Raw genomic sequence first — 24659 nt, 5'->3', positions numbered from 1 at the left:
ATTGTTGGATGAAGTTGAGCATAATATCATGAATTATCAATGCCGAGATCTGAATTATACGCCGAAGCGGAAGGCTGAGGAAGATAACACAGACACAAGGTTTGTTAATTGATGATATCATGCAAAAACCGAATTTAATAATTGTTTTATCATACAATTTTTAAACAATCTGCAAAAGAAGACACATCTCTCTGAGTTCGCAATACTTTGAGGACACCACACGAACGAGGAGCCTAGAAACTAGACAGACTTTTAACTCGGCACGATAACGTTCATTGTTATTGAATTCGGTTTTTGCATGATATCATCAATTAATAAACCTTGTGTCTGTGTTATCTTCCTCAGCCTAAGTGGAAACTGTGTCTCTGGTCCAAATTAAAGCAAAACAGTGGCTTGCAGATATCAGTTTCTTCAAATCGGCTGACGAAGACTTCATAACAACCTTGGCATGTCAAATAGACAATTGAGCTGCCTATTATGAAATTTCCTTGGACGACCTTTCTATCACACAGTTAGGGGGACCCACTCACGAATAGCTCCTCAATTAAACTGAAGCTCTTTGGGGGTACAAAAGTAACGACTTACATGTCAAACACAATAACAAACGATAGATTCCGAAGTTTTAAGTCATCAGATACCAGTGGAAGCCCTTGCTATGAGCTGCAACCTGTAAAATGTTGCAACTCATTCTTCTTATTATCAGTGTCCCCGAGAACGTACATAAGAGAAGTGAGACCCCACTGCAAAACTCCCTGTCAGAGGAACAACTGTGTAGCAAGTATCATGAAGTTTTCAGAGGATAAGGACATATTGGAGATGCGAGGACTGATTGTAGATGACCCGAATTTTGAAAACTTGATGCAAAATAGGGGGAGTAAGTCATCAAGTTGAAAACGATTGACTAAATTTGATGCACATCATATGACTTACGCCCTCCGGGTTTTGATCAGTTAAATCTCTAAATCAAAGTAATTTTGAAAACGAATATAAATCGAGCTTAGATTTTTGGCTCGAACCATCGAAAGCATTGTACATGCAAAGCTGATTTCAAGTGAACATGTTGAACAACATGAAGAAAAAGGCTTTCACGATTTTCGGAAGCGTCCTTCCCACACGTTGGAACCAAGTAATGTGATTTTTATTTTCCTCAATTTTCAAAGAGAAAGCCCGAAAACTTTTAACATGTACAAAGACGCAATGCACTTAGCTTGTCATGCCTTGAGCCTGCGAAAGCTTAACAACTCAGAGGGCCGATTTCGGGTGAACACGACGACATGAGCAGAGATGTTATATCTACACCTCCAAACTAAGCTATCATGATTTTATTTAATTTTCATATAGAATAGAAGGTATAATAAATCGCTATTTTTAACAACAACGCAGGTTTTTGTCAAATTTTGGTTAAGTCCCCTCAGCCAAGTAGATTAAACCATGGCGTGACGTTCCTTACCACTAAACTGGTATCCAAATACTTAAAGGGGATACGTGTCTAAAGAAAGTGTGGTGCTGCGTCGGTATGAGAGTGTAACGTATTATCAACTGAGTTGATAACGTAAATTGGCCACCGTTAAGAGTTTCAAAGCTGACGTTTCGAGCGTAAGCCCTTCGTCAGAACTATTGAAAAAGGGCTAACGCTCAAAACGTCAGCTTTGAAACTCTTTATGGTGGCCAATTTACGTTATTAACTCAATTAACAATACCAAATTACCCCGATATGCCTATAGTTTGATTTTATCAACTGAGGTCATAATGTTGTTATTTGGTAATAGTTAGTCAGTTAGTTAGTCAAGATAACTTTGTTATATTAACTGAGTTGATAATGTAAATCAGAGGGAATGACAAGAACTCATCCAAACCAGTCGCTAGACTCTTCAGGAGGGAGGGGTGACTCCACTGTTTCCTGTTATGAGCTGACGACGAATAATCACAGCCAGTATGACGTCATTTAGAGACATAAGAGGCGCTTCGCTTTCTTTGCCCCTTTTAGCGAGGGTTGCTATTGCTTGCTTACCAAGGGATGGTCAATGTAAGCTAAATTGGGTTATTATTTACTATTTTGCTGTCCATGTGAGAGGTTTGTTGTATCCATTGTCTGTGAGTGTAACTATTTACTACTTCGTAAACGTGATTGTTTGAAATTTCATTCATTAAAATTCCGGGTAATTGGGCTGACCGCCATAATGACTTCGAAATGTATCAAAACAAACCAAAACTAACGTCGTTTTCTCTGTAAGCTTGTAATAAATTGACCTCACAAATGGAGGTCTTTTTCTCTTATTAATACGGGGCTCAGTTTATACCAGGTGTTATTTGGGGTCAATCTAATCGGTCATTTCTTTTTAATCAATTCTTTTTAAGTTTAAAGCTGTTACTTCATTGAACTGTGTTGAACAATGTTGAGTTATATGACATTTTTTGGCTTGTAGATTTTGTATGGTAAAAACTCTGTGAGCTCCTCTGTTTGATTTTTTTCCGCCTGATTGCAAAAAAGTACGCTAATATGTGCTGGCTTGGTGATCACCGAAGGCTGTTTAAACATTTTGTTTGTTTTGTAAATTGGTGATTGCCGAAGACTTGTCTATAATTTGGTTGGCTCGTGTTGTATGTGTGACTTCTTGTGTATATTTCCATTTACCTGTTGTTGGCTTGTTTTTTGTCTCTCATTGGGAAATATATATTTATTTTAAAACATCAACAATCAATTTTAGTAAGATAACCTACAAAAGAACTAGGAAGTAGAAAAAAAGTAAATGACATCCTTAAAATAAATAAAACAAATGGAATGAAAAATTACAATATTCTTAAGGAAATGCAAACAGAAAATACATAAAGTAAACAGAAAATATTTTGTTTTTTGTTTTCAAAACATCGAGCAGTCAAACCTTTTCTTTTGTTTCAGCCTTCCCTTTTACGTTTCTATTTACTGCCCTGATTTTATGGGAACTTTGAATACAGGGTTTGCTCAACCCCTTAACCCCTGAGAGTGATTGGGATCTGATTTCTCCTCAATAATGATGACACAAAGTAAGGTTTGTCCTTATAGCATTGACCAGTCAAACCTTTCATTTTGCTTTAGCCTTCCATTTACATTTTTATTAACTGAACTTTTCCTTTTTTTAGGAAAGTTTATATTAATAATTTGCAATATTAAACAGGGTGCTTGAAATACTGTTACTTCACGCTGTTGTCACTTTTAATTGAAATAACTGTTTTCCTTTACTTGAAACAGTTGATAAAAGAGTTGCAGATACAGCCACCATTCAAATTTCCACTCACAAACCATTTTTGGAGTTAACTGAACATGAGAGTTTTCCTGCTTTTTAACCTTATAACCAACTGCTTTTGTTTTTCATGGCATTTTGTCAAAATTAAATGCAACCTATCACTTGATATAAGAATTTCACTTTTATCTACTCCAAAAGTAATGGTGATGGGACAAAGCTTTGATGCATGTTCAAATACTCATTAGACTAAATACCTCAGTTGTATCTTTGTTTTGGATCGTTATGTTACCGTTCAACTTTTTAACCCATCTCAAGCACCAACCTGTGCCTGCAGAAAACGCTGGGTATCTAATCACAATGCATGGGATGTAAAAAAAAGGAAACTCTACAACGGAAGCACCACATGACTTCGTGCGACAACACTTGAACAAAGACACTTCGTCCGTAAAAGACACATCCTAACGAGCCAAATGACAATTCACAATCAAAGCATTGATGGGAAGGTGCTCTTACAAGAAAACGACCCAGTCAACTTACAATTATTCGAAGCGTTTTATATCCGAAAGTGGAAGCCAGAACTTTAAAAACTCCCGAGAAAAATGTATTGAACTAGGAGACCTTTAATACATTTTATGCTAAACTAGACTGCCTAGATCTTTTGTTCTCGCTAAAACTCATCAGCGATTTTCTATGTTATAGTGTGTTACCATCGCTGTTGACATGTGACACTTAAACTTAGTGATCAGTAGCAACTGTCTTTCAGTACTGACCAGAGTATGGAATAAGTAGCGTGACAAGTAACACAAGATTCATATATCCTAACATCTCCCCTCTTTTGGAGTGAGCTTACTCCGGAAACAAAACATATAAACATAACCGATAGTCAGTGTCTCTGAAATGAATGCTGAGAGTTAGTATGAGCTGAAGTCAAATTTAACACGGCTAACTACACAACAAAGTCACCGAACCTCGGTGACTTTGACGGTGACTACTAAATGGTAGTTAGACGTGTTCAATGGCTAAAAATAAAAGGGTGGCTTTACAACTCTTTACAACTCTTGTAAAGCCACTCATCTTAACTGGAACAGATTTTGGTGTCGATATTTGCTTCGGTTCAGGATTAGCTGAGTTAAAATCCTTCATTCTTTATGAAGACTGGCTGTCACTGCCTTCAACTGGCTTGGGTTGTTCAGCTGGTTGTTCACCTTGCTTCAAAAATTCCCGATTTCTATGGAGCATTTTATTGTCTGAACTGGATTTTACTTCATAGAACATGTCTTATTGCTTCATAATACAGGCACCCATACCCTCGAATTTACAGTGTAGCACTCGGGTGCGAATATCTTCGAGCAAACCACATTAATAAATAATTATAATAAAAATATTAATTCTATAACAAATAGGATAACTAACTAGCAAATCATCTTGATGTAGAAAGGTTTGCGGTTCCTGCCCTTTTAAGTAAATTATTTTACCCAGTAGATAGCAGTCGTCGAAAAGAAGTAAAATAAGAAATAGTGCGGTGATGGTCAGGAAGAGAATTCCATGATATAGCTGCCAAGTAACTAAAGGAATTGATTCCAAAAGAAGTGGTCAGTGGTTTAGGCAAACAGAGTATATTATGTCCTCTTAAAAAATAGGTGCTAGAGCGCAAGCAAAACATATCTTTTAAATATTCTGGATAATCAGAAAAATTGTAGACATTTAAAAATAGTAAGAATCATGTAAACGCTTGTTCTTAATGTTTACAGTTCCTGCCCTTTTAAGTAAATTATTGTATTCAGAGTTAAAATCCTTGAAAAAAAATCGAAGAATACGTTTGTTTAAAAAATCCAATTTATCAGATTCTTGTTTACTAGAGAAATGCCACACCATAGAACAATAAAAATGAGGAAGTATAAATGCCTTACAAAGACGTAGCATGGTTTCAGTAGACTCAGTTTGCCGAACCTTGTCATAAAGCTAAACTGATTGTTTACCTTTTTACATATAGAGAACACATGTTGCTTACACGTAAGATCTTTATTAATTGTAACGCCAAAAAGTTCCACTGAGTCATTTACTGAGAAATTAAACTGATGATCAGTTTTTCCTAGTATCATCCCTTGATGTTTGCTGGGATTTGCTATCATTCCATTGATCTCATACCAGGCATTTGCTGAGCTTACCTCACGCGAGATATGCCTTTCCAAAGATACCGGATCCGCATCGGCAGTGTGGAGTTGACCATCATCTGCATACATATTTAATTGTACAGTTTTAATTTGTAAGAATAAATCATTTATAAAAATATTAAAAAACATTGGTCCAAGAACACTGCCTTGAGGTACTCCTCGCCTGACTTCTTTGCCAATCAGAGCTTGTATCACCTACTTTCACCCGCTGCATTCTACCGTGTAAGTAATCTTTAAGAAGCATACAACTTCTACTGTTTACACCATAAGCCTTCAGCTTAGCCAGCAAAAGTCCATGCGGTATGGTGTCAAAAGCCTTAGATAAATCCATTGATATCACTGCAGCAATTTGTTATCCAGACTATGCTTCTGTTTACCTCATTAACGAGGTTTCACAGCTATAGTGTCTCCTATACGCTGAGATGTAGTCAGACAATAGTTCAGTGTAGAACTGGTCTAGTTGAGAAGCAAGGATTTTCTCAAAAACAAGAAGCGGATTCCTTAAGAAGCCGCAGAGTTATGGTGTCGTGGCCGCAGGCCTTGCGTGCGTTGATGTTTAGTAGTAGTTTTTCAACCTGGTTCTTATTGGTGTATTTAAAATTAAAATTATGTATGGCGTTTTTTCTTCTGTTTTTCCTCCGCAATTGCTCGAATGCTGGCGTGTGCACTGAATTCGTGTCCAAGGTTATGTTCTTTAATGTCCTGTACATCATCAATGATGTGAACAAAGTAGTTGTTGAACAATTCAGCTAATTCTTTTTTATCCGTTATAACCACATCGTTTACAATTAGCGTAATGTCATTGGCTTGTTTACTTGACCTCGAATGCATGAAAGGGTGATAAGCCTCCCAAAATGCACGTGGATTGTCGGTCTCTGACTTGTTTTTAAAATGATCTTAAATCGCTTTGCGCCTAATTGACGTGCATTTATTTCTTTGTTTCTTGTATTCGGCGTAATTAGCGTCGGTCCTCTGATGCGTGAACTTCTTTCAAAGTTTGTTGCGGTGACGAATGGCTTTACGCCATTGTTCATTCATGAAAGGAAATTGATTAATCCTTATGTGTGCTTGCTTTTGTGGTGCGTGCTTGTTTAGAATGTCAAGGTACAGTGACTCAAACACGTATTGTTCATCGTCAATACCGTCTAATACATCCATAGCGTGGAAAGTGACATTATACAAATCACGCAAAAATAAATCTTGGTCAAAATTCTTTAGACTTCTTAATTGTATTTTGCGCGATCGCAATCGCGGAGCTGTGGTTTTCAGAATAGTATATAGTAGAGAATGATCGCTGATATCAGCATCCACTACGCCCGATGAAAATATTCTTCTTGTGTTATTTGTTAAAATCAAGTCGAGTAAAGTTGACGATGTCTTGCCTATACGAGTGGGTGATTTAATCAAATTTTTGAGACCGTATACTTCTAGTAAATCTTTAAAGTGACCACCGTCCTTAGGAAGATTATTATTGAAGTCTCCAACGCAGATTACATCGTTTGAAAAAGTTGTAACAACTTCAAATAACCTGCTCAGTTCGAATTTCCATTGAGATGTTGGAATAGATGGCGGCCTGTAAATCGCCATAACAGTGAACCAGGATTTTGTTACCTTCACTTTCAGTATGATGTGTTCAGTCCTGAAGTTTGACTTGTCAATACCATTTTAACCTCCAAGCTCTTTTGTCAAAATAAAACACAGATCATTTCGTACGAATATCATAAGCTCACCAGCATAAATATTTCCATCTTATCGGCACATACGAAAGCCCTGAATGGCAAACTAGCTCTCAGGATATGTTTTATCCAGCTTAGTTTCAGAGATGGTCGAACCTTCCGCGCATAAGCCAGTTTTTTATTTCATGAAATTTAAAGCCGGCTATGCTGTTGGCATTGATATGACCGATCTTTACGTTTCTCCGATGCATTTTAACTAAAGTGTCAAAACTCGTCCAAGTGTTGTTGTGGTCTTCGTTCTCATTCAGAGTCTGGTCGGTGTCACTGCAAGAACTGTAGCTGCTATCAATCTCACTAACGTCAGCAAAAGGTAGTTGTTTTATCTCGTCCAAGCAGGGACATATCCAACTAGCGGTTTCAGAAGCCTGTAATCGCTTACACTCTTTTGGTGAGATTCCACCGCACTTGATATCAGAAAAATAGACACTGGTCTCATTTGCTCGGTTTCTGAATCCGATAATACATGAAGGTCATTATATTCCCTTCCAAGAAGGCCAGGACCAAGTAGAAGACAGCAAAGCAGTTGTAAGAGGAGAAATAAGACCGTTTCAAAGGAGCCGTGACATGCACGTGTTTGCGCCATACTTCATTATAAAACGGCCTTAATGATGCGTCTAGACATCTAACTCTATGCAGGACTCTATTGGTGTGTTTCGTTGGTCCAACAGGGCTAATCTCGGGTCTTTGTTGTCTTTGAGAGCCTTTTTGAACAAAGAATTAACGATTGTCACGGTAGACTACCCCTTTTCGTTGAATCTGGTGATGATGGAAGGAAGATAGGTGAGTGAACTCCCAATCGAACGAAAACTGATGAAACTCATAGCTCGTAAACTCAGGAGCGTTGTCCGTTTCTAGTTTGTTTGGAATGCCACGTCTGCTAAATTGTTCCTTGAATATTACAATTACGAAACTGGAGCTGTTTTCTTACAATTTCTCTAATTCCATGAAATCGGAGTAGAAGTCAGCACACATCAAGTCTAGACTGCTCGGAAGCTCTCCGACTCTACTGGCAACCGGGAAATTAATGACTCTCCATTAGAAGCTTCTGATTCTTAGCTTGAAATTCGTTGCAGATTGAACGTTGCTTGATCTGGTAACGCACTTCTGCATTCATGCCAGGCCAGAATATAGTGTCTCTATCGTTACGCAGGTAAGCCTATACTCCTATATGGCTGGAATGGAATCTGGACTTTACTTTAGGTCTTAGTAACTAAGGGATGACTACTCTCGAGCCTTTGAACAGAACACCATTATGTACTATCAGCTCGTCACGGCAAGAACAACACTCCCTGATCTTTATTGGCACTTGATCTTTGTTGACCCAGTCGTTCTGGTGTGACCATCTGGGCTTGCATACGGTCGATGCTCTCCAGCTCCAGGGAAAGTACTCCACATGATTCCTCTGGCCCAAGGGTTTCATCCCCTGCGGCTAAGAGTATTTGGGAACCAGGTTTGTACCTAACTGACAGATTCTTTGCAGCCTAAAAAACGTTCTTTAGAGAAGGCAAGGAGCTAATAGTAGAGGCTACTTTAATATTGATTCAAAAGGCTTGTGGTCAGTTTATTAGATATTGTTTGAATCTTTCATAAGCAAAGACTATTCCCAAACATGTTGGTTCGAAAGGACCTACGGATTTCTTCTTTTCTGATATCTTCTATGAATTCGACGATTTTTCCTCCATCTCTCTCCTTACGAAGACTTCCATAGACAACTTTCTTTTCGCTGAATTTCTTTTTCGTTTTCTGTCGGTTTGTCGCCAGCACCTACGATCGTCTTCATTTGCTGCGAGGCGATTTTACCTGTAGGGCCCCAATTCTTTTAAGCCGATGACGGGCCTGACACCGATCATCTCATCTGTTGCTGCATTGCATTCACTGGACGCGGCTAATTTTCTCAGAAGTGTGACATAACTTTGCACAGATTATTTGAATTGTTATACACATGCTTTAAAATATACCGTTCGTACACTCAATTCTGCTGGGCTCGAATTAGTTTTCTAACGCTGCTAAACAGCTGTCGATTTTCATGTAATCTTCCTCCGAAAGGTTTAGGTTGAGCAGAATCTGAAGACATTCTCTACCCGTCGATGAACGCAAAGTCACTCAAGGAACTGATTCTTATCTTATCATTAATGGATGGCGTCTAGAAGTAGATTGACTACTGCTTGGATGACTGCTGCCAGCTTGTTGTGAAGTTTGTTCCAATTCTATAAGATAACAAAAGTTATGTAGTACGTGAGTGTATCATTACAGTTCATTCTCACCTGTCTTGAGTTGGGAATACAAAATTCACCTTTCACCACAAAGCCGATCTACAGGCATTCCCAACTTAAAGTAACATATCCACAGGTAAATAAATAAGTTGCCCCCCTCAGACATGTGGTGAAAATTAGATAATTCACACTGACTAAAACTTCATTGTAATAAATTATATTCATTTCATGTTAGATTCGGATGGTTGAAATGAATGGATTAATAAAGCAATAAACTAACAAGGTGGAAATAGTGCTGTTTTCTTCATTGCCTTTATCGCCTTGTATGCCTTTATAGCTCCTCCTTGCTCAATCTCTCTGAAAACTGCTGATTGAGGGGCTCAGGTGATATTGATGCATACTTTGCGATTATTTCCTCCTTCTTTTCCTTTGGAAAAAGAAAAAGTAGTTTCTACAAAAAAAAAAAAGAAAAAAAAATCTCCTCAAAAGCTGAATGAAGTCTTGGGTTTTCACCTCTGTATCTCAAAATTTGAACTTCCGTCAAACTGTTTTGACATATTTTTAGGATGTCTTATTTTACTCTATCTATTTCTGCCTTTTAACGGCATTTTTGCTTGATAATTTAAATGTAAAGTATTTTACAAGGAAGCCATTTCAGTGCAACTCTCGAACTGTGAGGTGGCTTGACCGCGCGTTGTTTTTGAAAGAAAATAAAGATATGTTTATCTTTGAGTTCTGTTCGCTTCTGAATCTCGGTATGTATATAATAAATAAGTTACTTCACGGTTAGTTCGCTTGTACGATTTTTATTCACTCGTTGTGAATAAAAATTATACGCACTCACCAACCGTGAAATAACCTATAAAAAAAAAAAAATATATATATATATATATATATATAATATACATATATACATATATATATATATATATATATAATATACATATATATATATATATATATATATATATATATATATATATGTAATTGTACTGAGTGGAGTGCAATTTGGGCTGAAATCACAAGTATGATTTCAGACCAAAATTGCACGAGGTTCAATGACCACTTTATTACATCCATTTTGAAATCGCTCAAATACAGGACTTGGTCAGTTGATGCAGTACTGAGGTGGTTTGAAATTAAATTATCCATCTTTTTACAATGGGTATAATAAATATATATACATACATGTTGTTTTCTTATAAATAAAAGTAAATTCGCAGGAGTCATATTTATTCTTACCATAGTTAGGAGCATGCCACCTCTCGCACAACTTCCTCTCTCATTTTAGATTTTGGGTAAGTGACCCGAATGTGTTCTTTTCCATCAAATGCTCTCTGTGTTTCCCGCTGTAGGTTCTCGTTCGTTGAAATGCAAACTTGCAAGAATGTTCCTTTTTAAACAATTTTCAGAGATGAGCAAATTCATGTCCATTTTATAGATTCATACAAAAAAATGACTGTAAATCATTTAGAGGAAAGAAACACCAAAACAGATATACTATTCTGATCAAGTCAGAGTCACGAACATAAAATTAATACCACTGTAGCCAATAAATAATTAATCCTGGTCGATTATGTTTGACCTTTCGAAAAGATGACTGGAAATCACTACTTACCTGACGCTTCTTGTAAGATTTCCATCCACTTATGCCGAACAAGAGGAGATTACGCAAAGTTTTTTTCAAGTTAGTGGTTTTCCTTGTGCCATTGGGGGTATTGACGGTACTCACGTTAGAATAACTGCCCCTCAGGAAAATGAACCAAACTTCGTGAACCGGAAAGGATTTCACTCCATCAATGTCCAGACAATATGCAACCTTTGAGGTAAGCTAATATCTCTAACTCTGATTATTGGTTTAGAAAAGGAAAACATGTCTGTTTAACCCTAAGCTTTACTGTGCATACTATCTCATGTGTATAACAGGAATTATTCTATCCTAAATGTGGACATGAAAGCTGTAGGAACTTTGCGTCTTATGTGCATGTAATGCTTTTCTGTCACATTAGGAGCAGTGTGTGACAGAATGGCTTAAATACAACATGTGATCAAACATATGATCAGGAGATTCACTCAGATGCAATGTATGATGTAAAAAACTGATTGAAATTGATTCAAATGATTAGGTGGTCGAACTGTGTGATCACCCATTTAATTCTATAGCTATCAGGTGCAATCGATTTTGGTTATAAACGAGTATTGAGTCTTCGAATGGTGACATGATAGCTATTGAAATATTCTTCGGCGATCACTGAATGTGTTGGTTTTAGTGCTGGAGTAAAGCATTACAGAGCATTTTCTCGCTGGGTAAAATTGCTTCTTGACGTGTTAGTTACAAACTCATAGTTCATCACTAGCAGCAGTCTCGTTCTGAACACCCTTTGTCTTCTTCAACTGTTTTCATAGTTTGTTTTTCTTTGCCTAATGAATGATTTACATATTGACAATCTTTATGTTTAGACATTGGGATGAAGAGAGGTTTGGCATTCTCATGGGAATACCCAGAACAGTCTGTCCATCCTACCTTCAAATTCGATCATTCACACACTTTATACTCATCGCACTCAGTTCTGGCTAAAGTGTTTGCATGGAATTTTGTATTTTGATCTCTGGTTATCTATATCTTGCAAGTACCTTGATTGTGATTATTTTGACATTTGAAGTGGCATCTTGAAAGCAACCAAAGCAATGAAAGGTCAATAATTCAACTTAAACTGAATGGAATCATGTTAGTATATTGTCAAGAAGGCTATTCATTTCGACAAAATAAATTAAGTGATCCCACGATAACTGCTCACAATTTAGGGCCTATGTGTATGCTCACATTGTGATAATTTTTACGGGAATACAGGTTTGCATTAGGAAGACACATACAGAAATACTATTTAGCTCAGCTGTATGAAAATTATGTTTACTGGGAATGTTGTGTTGGATAAAAACATTTTTATTGAATACAATTGAATTTGTGGAAATGTTTAAAATGTTGTGGCTAGATGGCCTGGTTCAACTCATGATAGCCACATTTTCCGGACGTCAGCTGTAGGGGGTAACCTTGAAGGGACTGGTCTCAAATATGGTGTGCTACATGGGGATGGTGGCTATGCTTGCTCTCCATTCCTTGTGACTCCATACCTCAACCCCAAAACACCTCAGGAGGAGCATTTCAACAGAACACACAAGATTACATGATATACCATGGAGCAAACTTTTGGATTGTCGAAGAGATTTCATGTGCTACACTCGGAGGTGAGGATGGTTCCTGACAGGGTAGCACCATAATGGTAGCTTGCTGCATTTTGCATAACCTCACTGTGAACTTAAGGGAACCAGAGCCAAAGGACTGTAACATGGATGATGAAGGATGTGCTGCTGACCTTCACACCCAGTACCACGGTCGTGAAATTGGTAACACTGTTAGAGAGCACATAGCTTACAATTTTTTTAATATCTAAACAGGAGGCTGAAACTAAAACATAAACTTGATTGCAATAATGTTGACACATACTGTAAATAGTGTGATTCATGACAATGAGAGCAAATGTAATTTGCACTTGTGTGGATTTAATGACGGTGGCCTAACAAAAGGCAAACCAGTCATTTAACCCTTTAACTCCCAAATCAAATTTGTAATTCTCCCTACTGTCAACCATACAATTCTTGTAATGTTAGTTCAGAGAATTTACTATTGGGTCCACCAATCATTCCCAAATTGATATTTTTCTTTATTCTCATCCCTTATCTGCTTGATATTATATTGATATCGTAAAGAGAAGTTCTGTCTTGGTCACTTATGGGAGTTAAAGGGTTAAAAATTATCCAGCGTTGAAGTTGCGCTGTTTTAAACATCACAGTGGAATGCGTGACATGACACTTAACTTTAAGGCGGAAAACTGAGTATCTGAAAAGAGAGAAGATTGCTCTGTACGACTGTACCAACAATGTTTTTATAGTAAAGGTGCAAACGTTAAAATTGCGATAGCGCATGTGAATTCTATGCTGCTAGGTTAAGGGCTAAGGACCGGAAATTCCGTGATCTCTGTCGTCTGATAAAATCAATGAAAAGAGAAGGATAGTAATGATATACTGTCCACACAAAGGGAAACGTGAAGCAACTGAAAAATGATTCGTGATAAGCGGTGAGTGTCATTTAGCACTGGAACAAGTCGACTTAATAGTTCGTCTTCCACCCCTCCCTGAGTAACAAACGTCTGCCTTCCACCCCTCCCTAAGGACTGATGGACTGCATCCCACCACTCCCTGAGTACTAATGGTGTACCCCTCCCGATAAAATGGTCGAAAAAGAGGTAAAAAGTCGTAGGGTCCAAAATAAAATCCTTGCGACTGGTCCCGCGAATTCAAACTAGTTTGAATTCGTGAGAGAAGTCGCAAGGACTTGTCTCCCCAAATTATCCAGGTCCCTGCGTGCGAACTGTTCGTGGGACAAGTCGTTGCAATCCAATCACTTCTTAAGAGAAATATTATCGTTTGTCTCTCGCTGTGGTGACTTCGGATGTGGATCGCGACGTTTCGACTACATACTGCTAGTCTTCTCCAGGCGAGGAAGACTGGTAGTATATATGCTGTCGAAATGTCGCGAAATGTGTTCAACTCGACATCTCACTCGTTCGCTGCGCTCACTCGTTAGCTATCGAGTTAAACACTCGAAGAGAAATTCCATATCTACGCTCGCCCATGTATTAGTCTCTAAATATTTCTTTTTTGAATCGTTATTTGTTTGGGACACCAATACCGCATTACATTGGCGGCTAGCTAGTTAGGGAAAAATATATTGTTATTGCTATTATTATTGAGCTTCGTCGCTATGCGACTCTTCCCAATACTACAATATATTTCCTCTCGATTAGCCACTAATACAATTCAATAATGGCGTCTTAAAATCGCGATTTTTATTTGGTTGCGTCCTTCTCTTTGTGATGAACTAATATTTTCTATTAAAGGAGCAAATATTTTTAGTATCCCCAGGTTAAACTTTCATGACGGGGTGACTTTAAAGTTTTCTAAGGCTTCTAAACACCTGTCGATTTTCTAGTTAGAAAGCTTCTCTGCCCATCGATGAACGCGGCAAAGTTGCTCAAAGAACCGATTCTTCTTGCTTATCGAGTCCTGTTGCTATCTCAAAATCGCTTCATTGCTGGTCGAAAAGTCCCAGTTGCCAGCAACGTCACCATGGCACTTCATAAGAATTGGTAGCGGATAATTATATGTAATAATTTGATGATAAATTGGGGTAGTAGGTTGACCTGAGCGAGGAACTGGCGATGATGACGTAGCGATTTGCGCACCCGACTTGATGTTGTCGTTCGGCATTTTCTCTCACTTTGAGCACAAGATTCATTCTGAAATGACGAAGAATAGAGGGAAACAGCACTAGGAAGGCACCCTCTGCGTCTGATGTTCGAAAGAGGGTGCACAATCCTCAAATATTACACTTTTCCTCCTGACGCCATTTTAATACATGTGACCTTAAACCTAGTGTGTAGCAGCTGCCAAGTAACAAAAGATTCATATATCGAAACAATCGCTACGCTTGTTATGTATCCCAATTATTCGTATTACCTTCATAGCTTTTATTTTGCTTATAGTGGAATGTTTTCATAACACACCCAAACGATACCGTAGATCGGCGAAAGCTTGGAATAAAAAAAGGAATGCAGTAACTCAAGGCTTCAATCGAATCGTCCGTTAATCGACATGCAACTGCAGGACAACTTTAATTATCAAGCAGGCATATAAAAAACTCTAATTGGTCGAGAGCATACAGTCAATAGACAGAAGCCGTGGGCGATCTTGGCATTAATAATGCATGATTGTGCGAAGCCTCATCCACTGTACCATAAGGCTGTATCGTTGAAAGGCTATATCATAAAGTGGAGGTATAAAGAACGTCACAAGCGCTCTTAGCTGTTGTAAGGTAGGTATATTTTCATAAGTTTGACTAGTTCATAATTGCAAACCTTGCCCTATACCTTAACTGTTTCCGTATAAAAGACTGAGAAGGAATCGAGCTGGCTCAAAGGAAGGTTTTCATTCATTGTTTAACAATCTGGAGGCTATTAAAATGATTTTTTTCGAGTTCTGCGCAAGCTTTAATCGCAAAAGAATTCTTAGAATCTGATGTTCGCTTGCATTATTTAATAAGGATTTATAGTAATAGATGCAATGTTCCTTACAGCTGTGGGCTTTATCTTAAACCTTAACTGTTTCACACAAAGCTGTATGGAAACTGAAAATAAATTGAGCTCGTTTGAGGAAGTTCTTAACTCGATGTACAAAAACTTAAAAGCTGTTGAAATCGTTTTTTGAGGACCGTGTCAGCTTGAGTCGCACTCTTAGGAGCTGTCCCCGGTTGTTCAGAGAATGGAAAACTACTTATCCGCTGTATAAATCGCTATCCAGTGGATAAATTTTAACCATGGCGTCATATCGGTTGTTCAATGTATGGATAGCGCTATCCACTCGCTATCCAGCAGATAAACTTATCCATGGTTAGGTAGGTAGTATAAATTTCTATCCATCGGGTAGTAAAAACATGAAATGGCCGCTGCTTGAGGTTGTGACGGTCATTTCGTTCCATGGTCAGGGCGTAAACCACAACAGGTTTCTCTCGCGAGTGATAATGTTTAATCTACAACCATTTTACATCGAGCGCTAACAAACACACAGGCTACGTAGTACTTTATTGAATATCCTCTTCTATGATGTAGTCAAAAATCGACAGACATAAGCTCTCGGTGTTAAGTGCATAGTTCATTCTCACATCGTTACGCTATGCACACTGAAATTAACATACGACGCTCTCATTTATGTAAATAGTACTGAAAATACTTTCGTCCATATTCTGATCGCTACCGTGTACTCAGAGATCACATTTACATATTTAGAAAATATATATCTGCAGGAGATCGGAGATACTTTTCTAAGATTTGATGGGTCGACTGTCAGTCGAGTAGTGTGTTGCGTGGCTCAAGCCACAACTGCAAAGTTATAGGCGATTGCGTAAGATTTCCGTCCACTCGTGTGGAACGAGACGACCTTAAGGAAGGTTTATTTCGAGTTGGTGGTTTCCCTTGTGCCATTGGGTTCATCGACGGTACCCACGTTAGAATAACTGCCCCTCACGAAAATGAGCCAGACTTCGTGAACCGGAAAGGATTTCACTCTATCAAAATGTCCAGGCAATCTGCGACCATCGAGGTAAGCAAATATGTCTAGCTCTGAGTATTGATTTAGCAAAGGACAACATGTTCGTTTAACCCTAAGCTTTACTGTGCATACTATCTCATGTAAATAACAGGAGATATCCTAAATATGAGCATGAAAGCCGTAGAAATTTCGCATCCAATGTATAACGCTTTTCTGACACGTTAGGAGCAGTGTGCGACAGACTGTCTTGAGCACAACACGTGATCAAATATGTGATCACGAGATTCACGCAGATACAATTTACCGTGTAAACAAGAGAATGAAATTGATTTAAATTGATTGACTTTTCGAACTGTGCGATCACCCGTTTGATTCTATCGCTGTCGGGTGTAATTTATTTTGTTTTTTGCAAACGGGTATTGAGTCTTCCAAAGGTGACATGACAACAATGAAAATATTCTTTGGTGATCACTAAATGTGTTCTCCAATATGGACATTTTTTTAGTGGTCTGCGTTAGTTCAAGTGCTGGAATAAAGCATTACGGAGCATGGCCAAGGAGCGCCTTGAAGTTTACCATATTAAGAAAGGGATAATTTGCCTAGGGATAGGGTAGCTGATTGTTTTGACAAAATGAATGACGTGATCCCACGATTACTGCTCCAAAATTGGGGCCTATGTGTATGCTCATATTATGACAATTTTGTGGGAAGGAAGACACATGCAGAAATACCATACACCTAAGTTGCATCAAATTTTTTTTTTACATAACATAAAACATAAAAATTAAAAACCAGTTGTAGTGTATTGAATACAATTGAATTTTACAGGAATGTTTACTGATGTTGTGGCTAGATGGCCTGGTTCAACTCATGATAGCCATATTTTCTGGACATCAGCCATAGGGGGTAACCTTAAAGAGACTGGTATCACAGATGGTGTGCTACTTGGGAATAGTGGCTATGCATGCTCACCATTCCTCATGACCCTGTACCTCAACCCCAAAAGACCTTAGGAGGAGCATTTAAACAGAACACACAAGATCACAAGATGTACCATAGAGCAATCTTTTGGATTGTTGAAGAGGAGATTACATGTGCTACACTCAGAATTGAGGATGGCTCCTGATAGGGTATGTACCACAACTGTCAACTTAAGGGAACCAGAACCAGGGACATGGATGATGAAGGGTGCGTTGCTGACCTTCACACCCAGTACCCCGGCTGTGAAACTGGTAATGCTGTTAGAGAGTACATTGCTTACAACTTTTTAAAATTTATACACAGGTAGCTGATACTAAAACATACACTTGTTTGCAATAATGTGACACACTGTAAATAGCATGATTCGTGAACAATGAGAACCAATGGCTTTATGGGAAATGTCCACATAGATACATGATCAATGCTTTACTTTTTCATGATTCACTTATATATGAAGCCTAAGGAAAAACTTGGACAGCCTTCAAACCCATATTTTAAACGAACTAAATTTTAATTTTAGTGTTTTGGTAGTGATGGAAACAAGAATTAATGACAGAATGTTGACTTTAATCCAACCATACCAAATTACAATTTTGAATATGTTCCAATGCCTCTTTCTGCTGGAGGTGTAGAACGTATGAAGACAACGATGTATGATACAAAGTCATTAAAAAAACCTCTAATGAGCCTTTTCAGACACTGGCTTGAAATTGAATTCACTAAGAAAAGCAATATTATTTGTGGAGTTGTCTACAGACAACATAATTCTGCTGACTGCCTCTTAGAATATTTTGAAGAAACTTTAGATCAATATAGTACCACTAGTAAATCAATCTACCTCTTTGGTGACATCAACATAAATATTCTAAGTCAAAGACTTGTAATTACGCTCAGCAATTTTTAAATTGCTTGAAAGGCTATGCTATTTTACCAACAATTGTTTAACCGACAAGGGTCTAAAAACAAATTTGATTATTATACTGCCAGTGGGAATATTGTTTCAGATCTCACTGATCATTTTTCTCAATTTTGCATTCTTAAATCGACCACTGAAACCACCAAACCTTGAAAAATGGCAGCCCGTGACTATTCAAAATTCTCTCAGCAAATGTTTTTGCAGGAATTGTCAGAACTCACATGGGAGTAATTACCATCTGCTGAGGATCCCTCTAAGTTCTTTTCCACCTTTTATAACAAGCTAAATAAGCTGGTAAACAAGCATGCACCATTCTGAACTTTATAAAGGTGTGAAAGTAAACAGCTGGAAAAACCTTGGATCGCTAAGGCAATTTGAGAAGCAATAAAAATAAAAAATGAACTTTTTCTTCTGTGATTGAAGACTATTGCATAGACAGCTGCAGAACATTTTGATGGATGGAGAGAATACTCATGTGTTGTCCATACTTTAACTGACAAATTTTGAAAATTATAATCTTTTTAGTTTCATTTGTTGTTGTAATTTTACTCCAGTTTTAATAAGTAACACCTAATCGGCTTATCTATAACTTATCCTTAACTGTTCTTCATAGCAGGCTCACCCAGTCATTTCCTCTGTTCAGTCAAACTTGTTATTGTAGAATTTACTTTTATTATTGTTTCCCTCCTGCCTCGATTAGCTTTGCTATTATTTGGGTAGGGATTGTTAGATATGTATTTAAAAATAATAATAATAAATGTTGTTGTTGATTCATGGAAATCTTAGATGATGAGAAATCTTTTTTTTTTTTAAGGAAAGTATGAATGGCTTCTATATTCTACGCACAACTAATTATGATTATCATTTACATGTGTAACTATTAACAATGCCATTGGCTGTGCTTTCTAGGGGTCAGCGTTTTTGCAATTGAGTGTATACACTTGAAAGAAATAGTGACACTCACTAGAGGCTTTTTGCAATAGTCCAATGTATATCCTACCTTTTATAATGGCATTGAAGTAATATGGCATTAGGCATGCTTGCTAACATGCCTAAGACCTTTAATATTTCACCGAAAGATAAAGAAAAAATTGCACTGATTTTTGTAGCACTTGGAAAAGGAAAATTTCAGCGGAAGGCAAACAATTTGCATTTCTTAACAAATGCATTGAATGTCTACCGCTCAACCCTTGGAGGTAATTGTTAGAAAGTTTGCATTCTGGAAGTTGGAATTTGATATGGTCATTTCTTGAATTTACACAACTCAAGTGGTAGATTTATCAGCTATTTCTTAACACAGTAAACTGCAAGATGCCCATTGTCACACTTGTATTACAAATATATGAAAGGAAGGAAAAACCATGATGTCAACAAGTAATTTTTATTCACTGAACGTAGTTTGTTGAACACAAAGTGAGGAAACGACTTCAAATTAAAGTTTGGTTTCAACATCAATTTGCATCCTATAACTGAAGATTTTGTTATTTGTATTGACTACACCAAAAGTGCCATTGTAAGTAAAGATTTCTGCATTAAGCATTGGGGTATGATATGGAATGATCAATGACCTATAAACTTAATTGCATGTAATAGTACAAATATTTCATAGTAATGCCCTTTGTTTTTCTAAATATGGATAATTATATATTTAAATGTGGAATAGTTTAAGGTAAAAAGTTCACTTCCTCAAGCAAAAATGGTCAGAAAAAAAGGTATAGAAGGTCTAGGTTTTAAAGCTTTGTCAATGTGCAGAAAGTCATGTTTGCTGATTTTGCCTTTTTCAAAAATTGGTGGAGGCCTTTGAACACAATTTTTTCCTTGGGGTGGAAATTTCAACAAACCAATCTTTAAAGTTCAAATACTTGCAGGGCTGCTAGGAAAAGGGGGGGGGGGCATAGAAGATTCCAATTGATTGATGTATTAGTAATATAAGGAAACCAAATAAAAACCATTATGTGATTAAGCTTGTGTACATTTTCGGGGAAATGGTGTATCAGTGATTTGAAAATATGGGGCAGCTGAGCAAATAATCCAAATATTAACAGTTTCACAAGACATAATCAAAACCATTGCAATTTGATTAAGATTTATTCATAAACTTTCTTCTGCCTCACTTCAGAGGTGAATAGTTGTTGATGACATTACCAAAGATGAATAACACAACTTTTGGGCGAAAACTGTCCAATCACTTAAGTTACTTATGGCAATATTTATAGCAGATGCTGTCTCAGATCATAACTTTGCAGTTTAAAAAGAAGCCTAGTGTATGAAAGTTACAAACAACTAAAGATTTGATTAAAATGGTTTAATAACTAAATATATGAATAAATAAAAAGCAGCACTAAAATACATAGTGATTTAGAAAGGAGTGAAATGGTCACCCAATGAGTAACTCCCAGAATGAGGATCCAAAGGATACCACTGTTTACTACAAAATGTGGTGAGTTTTCAATATATTTATTTGATATCATTGTTCCAGTGATAATAGAGATGTGCACTCTATGGTTGAGGATTGCATCGTATCCCCTCATAATCATCTCGCAGAAGGTGATTGTTGCAGGGACACTAAATTTCAAAATGGCTGCCTTGCGTTCTTTCAATGTTGCAGATGAAGTCATAAACACTATAGAAGAAAACTAAATTTTGAAGGCACAAAAGATGCTGCTAAGTTTTGTGAGACACTTTTCAAAATAACAATGTGAAGCTTTTGCTGATTGAATGAAATAAGATTGGCTGATTATTTTCAAACCAACGGACAAAACAATTGTAACAGAATGTTGTCAATAACAAAACAAATTTACAACAGAATCGCATAATTGAGTAAAATCACTCATTCTGATTGGTCAACAAAGTGAAGCATGGAATTGAGAGTTGAAAACGAGGTTAAGTGATATTGTTTCGCATCTACATAAACATAAGAATTATCGTCAAATTGTAAAAGTTTTCTACAATGTTATTGTAACGCGTTTTCAAAACCATTGTCACCTTTTGAACAAAAGCGTTTTTCAAAGTGAGCCAGAGGTTCTTCCCTGTTTTGAAATGAATTACAAATTCTTGAAGACACATAAGAGACAGCAAGAAAATCCTGTGAACCCGGCCCCAGAAAATGGCAAGCCAAAGTTCAACTGAACAAGATGAAGAAGCGAGAACAGAAGAAGTGCAAGGGTCGATTGCCATATGTAGAAGAAGAAATAAATACCTTTAATTGCAATGTTATACTTTCAGTGCTTTTGCTTGGACACATTTCTTTCAGTTTTGCCACCAAAGAGGTAAGAGGTGTATATTATTTTCGTTCTTGAGCTAATGATTTGGAAATTAAAGATAAAGATAAACGGCTTGTAAATTCAGTGAAATAGCACTATTATCCATTAGATAGTGTGAAGCTTGTTTAAAAAGTGAGTAAACAAATGTAAAAACAAGCATAAGGTAGAAATAAAGTTGTCGAAGATTCAAACACGTATGACTGACCTGGCTTCCTATTTGCTAATGCAATGACACTTCTGACAGTTGACTTTGAAATGGCTTTCTGGGGCGCGCGCTGAGGGTAAAAACCAAAAATATTATTACTGTTCTCCGCTTCACGATTTGTGCGATATTGGTTTTTGCGTGCAATTTAACGTGGAACTTCCTTGTCAGGTAATTAATCTTCCTATAGAATTTGCCAGCATCTGAGCAATTATACTAAAACAAACATTTGCTGATGTGAAGTGAATGATGTTGAATAATCCGCTAGACGAATATAGATATATACAATACAGCTCAGAGGTACTTGGCCCAAAATGCACGCAAAAAGCGTATTAAAAAGGCGCGCACACTCATGCAACTTTCGAAAACGTGCTCAAAATACGTGCGCAAAAGAAGCTCATTAGTATGTATGAGGCAGTCTTTTATTTTTTACCCTTTGTTTAACTTTGAATGGTGTATTAGATTCATGACAAATGAGGGATTCCGATGTTGGTGAGATTACGTGGTTTCATCCCGAAGAGTTTGGCGTCAGTGTATTTATGAAATGGCTTTAGGGCATTGCGACGAAAAAGGGAAAAGTTTTTGACCCGCCGAGTACCTCTTCAGAAAGCGAACAAGATCAAGAAAGATCAGGATAGATCAAGTTCAATGAAGTCACTGTCGTAAAAGTTTACTAGCGACAAAACTTGAAAACTTGCTAAATTATGTGAAATTATTTGCAGTTTACTTGAACAAGAGAAATTTTCCAAATGCTTTTGAAGGATTACTTTAGGTTCAAAAAAACAAAATCAGATTCCATTTAGTCGTTTGCGGTTCGCGCCAAGTCCCCTTAACCTTAAGCGTCCATCATTGTTTACAATTAGATTAGATCACCGCTACTGTAGATAGCGGATTGCATGTAGTAGATAAGATCGTTACTGTTCGAACGATTTTATGCGTTCAATTTACCTGAATCTTAAGAGTGACATACTCACGTTCACGACAAGACGGCAGATGGCGGCAGATGGCGTCCTGAAGGAGATGTGGACGACGAGTAGTGCTCGATTGGGCATGCGCATCGAAGTTCGTTTTCCCAACGTCCTGTCGGTGACGTTTACGTTCTCGTCGCTATTGTTCTAATGTAAAAGTACGACGAAGCGAAACCATTTTTCTACTTTCTGAAATGTTTATCGAGTCATTACCAATAATGTTAAAGATAAGGGCTTTTCCGCACTAGCGGACAAAATTAGAATTGTCCCGAAAAAGTCAAAAGACCAATTTTGTTATGGCAAATTTTTGTTTCGTCTGTTGCATTCGTATGAACAATTTCAAAGCCTTCAAATTCCGTCCGCGTCTGATCTGTTCACAAGACCGGCCCGCACAGTTGCCAAAGAATTCCAAATTCAATTTCCAGGATTTGTCCCAAGTCGTCGCTTCAACTTTGTCGCTAGTGCAGAAAGGCCCTAACTCCACTCACCGTCAACACAGCGCCGTATTCGATTGTTATCAATCAATAACGACCGTGTGATGAAATTGTCATGACGATTATCATCACGAAACGCTAAGCGTGAATAAAAAGTACGATCGAAGCAAAACTGCTCTTATGAAAGATGTATTTCCTGAAATGTCGCACGTAACATTTGTATTCAATGTCAACACTGTAAGCGACTCGTATTTACGTAAACAGGACAGCGCGCGTGGAAATTTTTACGTGAAACTACTTACTGGAATTTCAACCTTACTTTTCAAAAGTTTCAAATCACTGACTTTTGAAACCGTGCTCACGACTGTTAGACTAAAATTTCGAGATTAAGACCGCGATGTGCTCCGTTTCGATAGGACGGGTATCGGCGGGATCATAATTTAGCTTAAGTTACCACTCACTCGACTTCTAAGACATTAAACAAGGGCTATCTTTAAAATAAGGAACGGAGAATAGAGGAATAGGGAATGGCGGAATGGGGAATGGGCGGATGGCAGTGGCACTTAACATTTATTTTTTTGATTGATCTGAATGATTAGTCAGCCATCGGCCCTGTTAGCAATTATGATGAATAGTCTGATCTACAGCGTTTTCCGTTTTGTGAAGTTGATATTAGTCCACATTAACCAAAAACAGAATTGTTACGTCGAGCAAACTTCAATCTGAGGCGGGATTTCCGCTGTTGCGTAGTTTTACTTATGTCAACAGACCTGAATTTTAAAAGGATTCACTGGCGTAAAATAGAAAAAAAGAGCAACTTTTCCACAGACCACTCATACATTTGGACGATTTCATTCCACGCTTTCCAAGATTCTCCGTTTTAAAGATTCCCGCTCTTAAAGATTCTTCATTTTAAAGATTTCCCATTTTAAAAATTCCCACTTTTGAAGATTCCCCATTCCCAATTCCCTATACTCTCATTTCCCTTTCCTGGTTTTAAAGGTAACCCTTTATCCAGGCTTAATTAATGATTCCCAAACAACTAGTGATCTAAGATAAGATCTTTAATTACAAGTCATGCGAAGCCGAGCACGCTCAAAACGTGAAATGAATTATAGGAAACAATTATTATTTTAACGAAAACTGATAAATATTTTAGCGCCAAATGTAATATCGACTAGCACCCTTGCGTCTTGTGTACTTACATTTGGCGCTAAATTATTTCTCAGTAATAAATTGATGAACTTGAAACTTGTGCTGCATATAATTTGCACAAAATGTATGAACCCTTTAATTCTTTAGTTCTTGTGAGCAGTTCTACCGTAAAGGGGTGCGTGCATTTCCTTGAAAATTACTTAAGAGAATTGGATATAACACTCCTATT

General features: G+C 37.5%; 1 long non-coding RNA gene and 1 pseudogene across 10 annotated transcripts in view; one reads left to right on the top strand and one right to left on the bottom strand.

Annotated features, from left to right (window-relative positions):
* Positions 1 to 1884: 1884 nt before the first annotated feature.
* On the bottom strand, positions 1885 to 23019 carry LOC149044189 (uncharacterized). 9 transcript variants are annotated; one of them, XR_016187629.1, is made up of 6 exons: positions 22822 to 22935; positions 21877 to 21946; positions 21608 to 21708; positions 10590 to 12758; positions 9628 to 9798; positions 1885 to 9341 (listed from the first exon to the last, which is right to left on the bottom strand). It is a non-coding gene; the product is annotated as an uncharacterized LOC149044189 (long non-coding RNA). The 9 variants fall into 9 exon arrangements; XR_016187631.1 differs by having other exon boundaries at positions 9659 to 9798; XR_016187630.1 differs by having other exon boundaries at positions 9628 to 9774.
* Positions 14239 to 24659, top strand: part of LOC149044175 (uncharacterized) — a 123328-nt pseudogene continuing 112907 nt past the window's right edge. The window contains exon 1 of the transcript XR_016187624.1: positions 14239 to 15279. The product of XR_016187624.1 is annotated as an uncharacterized LOC149044175 (transcript). The remainder of the gene's footprint in view (positions 15280 to 24659) is intronic.

The sequence above is a fragment of the Pocillopora damicornis genome, chromosome 6 (genome assembly GCF_964200805.1).
Source record: "Pocillopora damicornis chromosome 6, jaPocDami1.2, whole genome shotgun sequence".
NCBI lineage: Eukaryota > Metazoa > Cnidaria > Anthozoa > Scleractinia > Pocilloporidae > Pocillopora > Pocillopora damicornis.
The sequence above is the reverse complement of the archived record's forward strand: the minus strand, read 5'-3'. Positions and strand labels throughout refer to the sequence as shown.